Source organism: Culex pipiens, chromosome 1 (assembly GCF_016801865.2).
Source record: "Culex pipiens pallens isolate TS chromosome 1, TS_CPP_V2, whole genome shotgun sequence".
Classification (NCBI taxonomy): domain Eukaryota; kingdom Metazoa; phylum Arthropoda; class Insecta; order Diptera; family Culicidae; genus Culex; species Culex pipiens.
Genome location: NC_068937.1, coordinates 67,162,952 through 67,173,730, shown reverse-complemented (window position 1 = coordinate 67,173,730; position 10,779 = coordinate 67,162,952). Strand labels below are relative to the sequence as shown.

At 32.2% G+C, this 10,779-nt stretch overlaps 1 protein-coding gene across 1 annotated transcript in view; it reads right to left on the bottom strand.

Annotated features, from left to right (window-relative positions):
• Positions 1–392: 392 nt before the first annotated feature.
• LOC120432044 (uncharacterized) overlaps positions 393–10,779 on the bottom strand; it is a 382,988-nt gene continuing 372,601 nt past the window's right edge. Inside the window, 1 exon segment of the mRNA XM_052706083.1 lies at positions 393–1,749. The gene's annotated coding sequence lies outside the window, so the exon portion shown is untranslated.

The following is a 10,779-nucleotide window of genomic DNA, read 5'->3' as shown; positions in this document are numbered from 1 at the left end:
AAACAGCCCACCATTTTCTAATGACGATATCTCAGCAATTAATGGTCCGATTTTCAATGTTAATACATGAAACATTCGTGAAATTTTCCGATCTTTTCGAAAAAAAATATTTAAAAAATAAATAAATCAAGACTAACATTTTAAAAGGGCCAAACTTTGAATATTATGCCCATTAAAAATGCTAGTATTGATTTATTTTTTTTCAAAATATTTTTTTCGAAGAGATCGAAAAATTTCACGAATGTTTCATGTATTAACATTGAAAATCGGACCATTAATTGCTGAGATATCGTCATTAGAAAATGGTGGGCTGTTTGGGTGAGACTTAGAAAACTTCAATTTTCGTGTTTCTTTTTCTTTAACCCTCTACTGCCCAATTTTTTTTTTCGAAAATATTTATTTTTCCCGTGTTCAGGAGGTCATTTTGAGCAACTTTTGTTTTACGAAAAACTTTACTTCTCTTGTTTTATGTTTTTCTTGTTTCATTTTTAGTTTTTTTAATTTGCATTTATCTTGTTTAGTTTATGTTTGTTTTTGGTAGTATTTGGCCTACTCTACCACCTAATATAATAACATTTCGCCTATCTAATTTTTTCATGTTTTTACAGTCACTTTTTCAATTTTTTGCATGTTTTTCACATTTTCTGCTATAGAATCGCACCATCATCATTTAAATTGCAAAAAAAATGCGTAGAGGCATAGTCTGGGACACTACAAAAATTACTGCATACTTCTTTTTACTGAAAATATAGGAAATGTTAGTAAAAAACACAGCCAAAGTTGACCCCTAAAAAAATGACATTTTTAAAAACATTGGCAAAGTCACATAAAACAAGTTAAACTTCCAACCCTGAAATTTTCTAAAATTTTAAGAGTTCTTCTTTCCAATGCTTTTTAAAGATCAAAAATCGGTTGGAAAATTGATTTTTGGCGATTTTTTAGATCGAAGCCCGTCTAAAGGCGGGGTTAGGTTGTAGAGGGTTAAGCCGCTGTATCTCAGCAACCAGAGGTCCAATCTTCAATGTCTCTTAGACAATTTTATAGCAAATTTTCTGAACTTTTCAAAAAAAATATTTTTAGAAATGGTCACTCATGGTCACTATTTTTAAAAATCGAAAAACTGCAAATATTTCGCTAAAATCAAACTTTCGGTGGCTATATCTTGAAAACGGAGCCCTTTATCAAAAAATCTGTAAAGTACTTTTCGATTGCAAATTCAATTTTGCATAAAAAAATGAGGTCAAAAAAATTTTATGTATGAAATTTCGATTTTTTCCAAAAATCACCAGTTTTTCAAAAAATCATAACTCGGCGGCAGATTTTTTGACCATGTTTCTCTATAGCTCAAAAGTTGCGGATTTTTGTCCCCTAAAACATATCAAAAAATCTCGAAAATCAAAAAATACGTATTTTGGGAATTTGAGTTTTTGTGAAAAAAAAGTTAATAAAAAAATCGGGAAATTTTTTTTCCGTGTACCTATTTTTTTCTAAATACTCCTTAACAATACCTACAACTTTGCCGAAGACACCAAATTGATCAAAAAATTCCTTCAAAAGTTACAGATTTTCGAATATTTACGTACCATTTTTGTATGAACAGCTGCCAAATTTGTATGGAAATTTATATGGACAAACTAATGATGCAAAATGGCTTCTTTGGTCATAGGGAAGGCCCCCACAAAGTTTGAGCCAAATCAAAAAATACAAAAAATAAAAATGGTCGAAATCGGCCGGTTTTGTAGAGAATTGCTCATATGTTTATAGGACCTAATCAAAAAAAACTCTAGATTTATTATAAACAATCAACTATTGAAAAAACATGAAAACTCATAAAAATCGACGTATATAATTTCAATACCATACAATTACCCAAATTCATATGAAAAAAACATTTAAAAAGCAAAAAAATAATTTGGCCGCCTGTTTGTATGGAGATGGCCCATAGTGCACTGGTTCCCTGATCCGGAACATTCAGAACGGGTTCCCGTTGGCCATTTGGAAACATTTCTAATTCTGATTTCAAATAAACCACTATATTTTTTAAATTAATAAAAATTGTAACCAGTTACTTGGCCACTTGGCAACATTTCTGATGCTGATTTCAAATAAATTTAGATTTTTCTAGAAATCTCAAAAATTTCCTAATGAAAATATGCTTAATAAAATAAACAAAAAAAGTCAAGTTTTTAAAATTAATTAAAAATTTAAGTTTCCTCTGGTAACATGATCCGAAACATTCAGAACGAGTTCCCGTAGGCCACTTGGCAATATTTCTAATTCTGATATCGAATATGTTCCTAATTTTTACAGGAATTTTTAAATTTCATTAATCTAAATATGTTTTTTGAAAACTTGATAAAAACTTCAAATGTTCACTGGTTCCCTAATCCAGAACATTTAAAACGGGTTCCTGTTGGTTACCTGGGCATATTTCTGATTCTGATTTTAATTAATTCTGATTTTTCAAGAAAACTAGAAAATTTCCTAATTAAATTATGCTATTTTAAATTAATACATATTTCAAGTGACCACTGGTTCCCTGATCCGGAATATTCAGAACGGGTTCCCGTTGGCCACTTGGCCACATTTCTGATTCTGATTTCGGATTAATTCATATTTTTTCCAGAAACCTTGAAAATTTCTTAATAAAAAACTGCCTTTAAAATTAAAAAAAAATGTCAAGTGTCCACTGGTTCCATGATCCGGAACATTCAGAACAGGTTACCGTTGACCACTTGGCCACATTTCTGATTTTGATTTTGAATCAATTCAGATTTTTTCCAGATACATTGAAAATGTCTTAATAAATACTGCTTCATAACATTAATAAAAAATATATAATTTCCACAGGTTTCCTGATCCGGAACATTCAGAGCAGGTTCCCGTTGGCCACTTGGCCATGTTTTTGTGGTAATATGAATATGAAGTAGCAAAGAATGCTTCAACAACACTTTTATTTATATCTGTCTGACACATTGGAATTGTGAAAATATTGCTTAATTTTTTCCGGAGTTTCCGGATCCGGATTCACCGGAACCGGTTCTCAATGGCCACCTTTTCAATTAAACACCTTCAAACATGCTGGGACCAACATTTTTTTTAGTTTGTATGGATTGTTTCATGCTATAGTGCGTTCACTTCGCATTAAGAGCAAACAACTTCAAAATTTTGAAGTTTTTGCACAGTTTTGGCCAATATTCCAGATTTCCTCCGGAACCGGTTACGGGAACCGGCCAATGGGACCAAATCTTGAGTTTTTCTAACAATTTACCGTCGAATGACACCGGAAACGTCCAAAAAGACCTAATTGATCAAAAATTACAGAGAAAACAAAATAAAAAATATTTTCCGACGGGGGGTGATTCATATGCAAAACTTCTGCATTGAATATCTCGAGTTAGGATAACAATAAAAATATGCGCCAGGTTGCATTTTGTTCCCTAGAGGAGCATTTTTTTTTCGTGCTGCCAAAAAATAAAAAAAATATTTTGTTACGCTGTGTTATTGATCAGCCCGCCTGTGTGCTTCTAGCAGATGCGGCGAATGAAGCTGATGTAGGTAATCTCGAAAACACAGAACTTTAAATTTCGATATCTCTGGAACGAAACATATTCATTTCTGTCGATAAGTGATTCTTATGTAAAATTGGCCGGGGAACACGATGGTGAGGTCAAATAAAAAAAATACGTTGGGGTGTTTTGAGATACGGCCGTTTAAAGTTTTCAATTGCGCAATACAGGTAGACAAAATAAATTAATCAACATTTTGATCACGGAAATGGATTTTACGTCCAATTTCCTTCAAAATTGAGTCTAAGACCGACCCTCTAAGATTTGTGGTTCCTGAGTTATCGCCGTTCGAAGCTAGGGGTTTTGCTCAAAAATCGGCACTAAGTCGATTTTTTGGGAGGGTACAAAAATGGAGGGGGTGGTCCGATTTGGATGAAATTCGGGATTCTTGCATGTTTTGATAGTATCAATAGCCCTGCCAAATTTGAGCAGGATCGGAGAGGGTAATTTTCAAATGCTGTTCCGCTTCAGATGGAATGACCCATATTTCAATGAATTTGTTTTTGTAGTTTTAAGTTAAGATTAGTTAAAGTGATTTTTTTTCTTTTTTACCCAAGTGTATTCGATTCAATGCAATAATGTAAAACAATTTGAAGTAAATAAAATAAATTAAAATTTTACAAAAATTCTAAAGATTTTTAAATCAACCCAAACATGCTAAAAATGATTCTACACGCAGGGAAGTGCATTTTAAATTGATTTCAGCGGATTGTACTTAAATTTCCATTGAAATTTGGATTTGTTTTGAAAAAACATTTTTTTTGCCCCCTGATTTTTCGGGCCAAGGGGGGGGGGGACAAAAACTTCAAATAAAATTTGTACCAGCCTTATACTAAAAAAATAAGCTTTATTGTTGTTTGCAATCTATGTTTCATTTTAGGATTTAAATTTTTGATTTTAATCTCCGTCATCCATTCTCCAGCCAGCACGCCGAAAACTTGAACAAAAGATCCTTCGGCGTAGGATTATCCATCCGACGCTCACGCTGCACCTTACGCAGAACGTTGATGCGCTAGTAGTAACGCAGCGCTCGCGATATCTTGTCGTAGTTCATCGACATGTAGTTCTTCTGCTTGCCCCACAGCTTGGCCAACCCAGCCCAGCCCGTGTCCCGTGTGTGTAGCGCTAGGCCGAATCGTTCAGCAGTTACTCCAAAAAATTTCCACAGGAGGCAGCCATCTGGAGAATGGAGAGTTGGGTAGGAACATTCTGCTTCGAGGTCAGTAGGAGAAAGTACTTACTGGTATATATATTTTTTTTTATTATTATTATAGAGACTTTACACCATTGTGCATTCATCTCTTCAAGGTGGATAGTGAAAGAGGAAAGATTACAGAGTTTAAAATCACTTCAATAATTATTACCTTGCCTTTTTTCTAACGATTTCTGTCTATGTTTCAAATATTTAGCGGAATATTTAAAGAGTGAATTATCAAGTTCTTCAAGTTTATCTTCGTCCTCTTCTTCCAGGGACTTAGAAGTTATCTCACAACACTTTTTCTTATAATATTTTGCTTTTATAACATCTTCATCTTCTTCATCTGTTTCTTCTGCAGCCATCTCTCTTCGTTTTTTTTTGTTAGTTCGTCTTCCGCGTCCAAATATGCCTGTAAGCGCTTTCGGCGGCGGGTGTGCTTAGAAAGCACGGTCTCGAATCCGTCGTTGTCTTCTTCGTCAATTTCACTTGTTTCCTTTGCATTTTGTTCTGGTTTACTGTTGTTGCTTTTACTGCTGCTGCTGCTTGGCTCGGGTTCAATCGGTTGTGTACTGCTTTTTTGGTTCACCTTTTTACTCGAATCCCCACATTTTTTGTTCTTTGCTTTGAGTTTGCAAAGCGATTTTTTGCCTATAATCGTCACTGCTGCAGCAGCATTGTTTACAGTGATTGATTTCGGCGTTGGCTGTTTCAGCAACATCCGCAGGGTCCGAACTCCATTTGGGATCCCTGGGAAGAAGTTTATCCAGCGGTCGTTGGTGATGGTCAAAACTTCGCCGTATTTACTCATCACTTTGGCTACGTCATCATTGCTTATGCCTAGAGGTAGGTCAAGCACACGAACTTCCGTAGCGTTGTTGTCCAGGTAAATCGGGATTTTGCAACCCTGATATACCAGAGGTTTGTCGATGATGGACGAGGCCATTGCTGAGTCGGCGAACTGCAACACGGCTATTTTTCTTCTATTGCATAATTGCAATGCTCGCAAGTTTTCTTGGTTTACTTGAAGGTCTGCGAGAAATTTTTTTACAAGCTTTGGGCTTGGTTGGTTTTGGAGTTGACAAAAATCCAGAACCACACTGTTTTTGTCTACGGTGCACATTTTAAAAAAGCGGCGACGCGCACACAAACTGCGGACTGGCGTTGAGAATGCGACTTGTAAGGTCGGCGGTTACTGTGCAACTGACTTACTGGTATTGGGTTCCGGTCCGTCAAGAAAGAACTCCCGCTTGACGGTAAAAACACACCGGGAGTGATGCAACGGTGGTGATAGGGTCAACGACTTCAGGTTCAGCGTGTGGACCGTTGGAGATGCTGGACGATCCATTGGACGAGTTTCCGTTGCTTAATCCGTCACCGGCGCTGGGCGTTCGCATTGCTGCTGTTGTCCTGCAAGACCGAAACCGGTTACTGAAGAGTCTTGGTATCTAGCAGCTGGAGTTGGCCAAGTTGTTGGGTCTCCTAGAAAATGGGCGTCAACGGAGGGCTCTGGTTGCTTCAGCAACTGAAGCTTGCTGTCCGGAAGGGAAAGTGGGCGATGATAAACGGCAGTAGAATTTTTTTTATATATAAAGACCGAATTACGCACATCCAACTGGAAGTTGGAACATTCACCTACTTCATTCGAAGTTAGGCTCGGTTTGTCTTTATTTTTCATATTCTTTCTTTCTTTCTTTTTTATGGAGTAGGGCTACATGTAGAGGGTGACGAGCGGGAATTCCCGGGAAATCGGCAATTTTTTGACCTCTCGATTCCCGGGAAATTTGGTCGAGACTCCCGGGAAATTTTATACTTATAAATATCGAACCAAAATTAATAAACTAATCAGAAAAATATTTGAAAAATCCGAAATTATTTAGAACATTGGATGTTCAATGTTCGATTTCCAAGGTTGAATTGATCAATGCTTCTCTAATCTTCTTATTCTAAAAGTGTGAATTTTAACTTTTCAAAAATTCCAATAACTTTAATTGAGTGTAACCAAAACTTGTGGAACCCAAAATTTACATTGAAGCATAATTAGCAGTTACGCACCATAAATGAAATATTTTTTATTTCTAAGAGGGAAAAGCCTTTTCAAGATAAGTATATTCTTCTCTCAAGATAAGTATATGCTCTCTCGAGCATAGCAAAACTCATAGTCTATTTTTTAAATTCTAAGTAAATCAATTGCCAATAAGACTTTTTGTGTTTTGCATATTGAATTATATTTAAAGAATAAAAATCAGGCATTTTTGTAAGCGGACACTAAGTCCGCTAATTGTGAACATTTACAGTTGACCTTAAGAAGGAAAAAAATCAACTTAAAGTTTTTGTTTTGAATCGTTATTTATCATATTGCAGAATGCCATATTGCATATTAGTTATTTTTTTACTTTCACAAAATCTAATAACAAGTTCAACAAAAAGTTTGTGCAACTTTCGAAAAATCAATCAGTGCGAATGAAGATAAACAAAAATTTTAAACTGCAATTTGAGTCCCAAAAAGGCTCGAGAAACGATTTTGTATTTGTAGATTGAGAGAAAAAATCTAAATGTAGAAATAGTTCCTTAAAATAATGAGGTTACTTAAATTTACGTTTCATTGGATAAGTATGAATTGATTGATCTGAATTCATTAAAAAGAAACGTTTTTTTCTTTTAAAGTTATTGACACTATTGGCTAGTTAAAAAAATTCCCGGGTCCCGGGAATTCCCGGGAAATGGCAAAACTCAACTCTCGATTCCCGGGAAATTGAAAATCTCGAGAATCGTCACCCTCTAGCTACATGCCCTCTTATCTTTTCATCGATCTTTACATTTTTCATTAATACTGCAGCACGTGCCAGTGAGCCAGAGCTCCTTTAAGGCAGTGCTTAACTTCTTAATAACTATTTTTTTCTCCTCGGAATCAGAGCTTTTGCCACCGGAAGTGCGGTTCTGGGTGTGAACACTGCTACTGCTAGACGACTTCTGGAACACGTTTTGCAGCTGTTCTTGGTGGCTTTGCGGTGGACTTTCGGCTTGAGAATCGAATCCGTCGTCATCCATATTCCGGAGTCCGGCCAGCGCGCCGTGGGAAAACTTGAACAAAAGATCCCTCGGCATCCCTATCCGACACGATGGTCCGTCTTCAAAAATAGACACAAAATTGACAATATTTGCAAAACCTGGATGGGTTTGTTTTTGTTTATCTCATCCAAGTAAGCAATGAAAATTAAAGAGAGCAGAGAGCAGCAGCAGAGAGAGAGAAGGCAAGCCGTCAAGTCAGAGTAACTCTTTGAGAGTGAAAATCGGCAATCTCTCGGTTTAAATACATGTGAGCTCACTGAGTGTAACGTTCATGCGACCGGCCCTCTTTTTAACGATCACTTAGCACTGAATTCATGATAGGCGTTCTGAGTTCTCTATCAACGATCAAATGCAAAATGACAGCTGATAGGCTAGCTGTGTCAAATATCGTGCGATCATTATCAGTGATCGATCCCTTTTAGAGCCCTGTGCACTACATTCAGTATTCGACCGGACCTTTTTTTGTAGGTGGTGATGATCGTGCACTCGTCGTTTAGCGTTTTCTGTTTAGTATTTACATGCTGTTTTTTTAATTACTTGACCAATGTGTATAGTAAAGTGAACAAACAACAACAAAACTTCATTAAGACCATGGGGCCGGATGATTTAAAAAATAAATAAATAAATAAATAAATAAATAAATAAATAAATAAATAAATAAATAAATAAATAAATAAATAAATAAATAAATAAATAAATAAATAAATAAATAAATAAATAAATAAATAAATAAATAAATAAATAAATAAATAAATAAATAAATAAATAAATAAATAAATAAATAAATAAATAAATAAATAAATAAATAAATAAATAAATAAATAAATAAATAAATAAATAAATAAATAAAATAAATAAATAAATAAATAAATAAATAAATAAATAAATAAATAAATAAATAAATAAATAAATAAATAAATAAATAAATAAATAAATAAATAAATAAATAAATAAAATAAATAAATAAATAAATAAATAAATAAATAAATAAATAAATAAATAAATAAATAAATAAATAAATAAATAAATAAATAAATAAATAAATAAATAAATAAATAAATAAATAAATAAATAAATAAATAAATAAATAAATAAATAAATAAATAAATAAATAAATAAATAAATAAATAAATAAATAAATAAATAAATAAATAAATAAATAAATAAATAAATTTAATTAATAATTATTTTATATATTTTATTAATAATATATATTATATTTAATATAGGTAATATTATATATATATATATTAAAATAATTTATATATTATTAATAATAAAATTATATAATATATATATACTTCTATTAATAATAATATTATATATAATATATTTATATTATTATAATAATAATTTATAATAATATAGTTTATATAAAATATATATATTAATATATATATAATATATATTATAAAAATATAATTTATTTATATATTTAATATTTTTTAATTTTATATAATAATTAGAATATATATAATATATATTATATATTTATTTATTATTATAATACTATATATTATTTTAATATTTATATTATTATTAAAAAATAATATATATATTTTTTAAAATAATAATTAGTTATTTTATATTTATTTTATTAATAAAATTAAATATAATTAATATATATATTATATTATTTAAATAATCTTTAAGGACACAACCCCGCCCCCCTCTTTCTTTCACCCGCGCCCCCCCTCCCATCTTCCCCACCAACAAAATTTTGTTAAGCGTAATAAATTCATTTTAAGTCAAATATTTATTATTTACTGCTGTGTGATTCTTTTTGTGAGTCCATGCCATATAACTTGAGACCCCCCCCCCGCCCACCCTTACGGGCATACATTTCGAAAAATTTAAATTGTTAAATCAAATAACAGAAAAATTGATTTCATTCAAAATATAAATTATGAAGTAAAACGATAAAATACAAACCATATTCTTATTAATCCTAATGTTCTTGTTCATGAAAATTCATTTGATTATAGAGTTTCTGACAGCTTCAGGATATGTTAAAGGTACTTTTTATGATGTTTTGTACTAATCAACATAGAACTTAAATGTGGATCAGTTTCATGGATTGATCGCAGAAATTCATCATGCTAAGTCAATATTTTGCTGAAAACTTTTTTCGGTATCAAACTGAGATTTTCCAGTTTCGCTTGAGAAACTTCGGTACGAATACCTTATTTTGACTAAGGTACTCAATTTTAAATGTAGGCAACAGAAAATTCCAATAAAGTCATTTCGAACTTCATGAAACCAGGTATTGAAGTAGGTAGCAAAGCAAGTGAAATAAACGGGCGCATATGTAGATTGCAGCAAATTTTGATAAAACGTAAATGTTCAAAATGGCATATCTCCGAAAACGCAAAAAATCGCAGGCTGGAAATTTCAGCAATGTTAGATTATGATCCAATCTTTCAAGTGATCTTAGTTTCATGTTTAGCATCGGTTAGCAAAAAAAGTACTCGATTAACAAACACAAAACAATAAGTTTTGTCAAAAAAATGCTCCAGTTATTCGATGAAAACTTCAGTTTTTGGTTTGGAAACAACATTTTATCTATTAATAGTTTCAAAGTTTATCTCATTACCTTTCCAACGATGTATAATTGTCCTAATAAAATATTTAAAATGGCTGAGCTATGTTAAAATTAAACAATCAGCCTTTTTTTACGAAAAACGCTAGTTTTTTACTCCATTTTTTGACTTTCAGCTTGCGTATCTCCGTAATGAACAAACTTAGAGCTTTGAAAATTTGGATTTTTCTTAGTTAGAATGTTTACTTTCGAGAAAAAATTACCAAAAAATATTTGGAGAAGGTCACTTTTTTGAAACTTGGCCACCCAATGTACCATAGTGCAGTGGTCACTTGAAATGTTTATTAATTTAGAAAATAGCATATATTTATTAGGAATTTTTTTAGTTTTCTAGAAAAATCAGA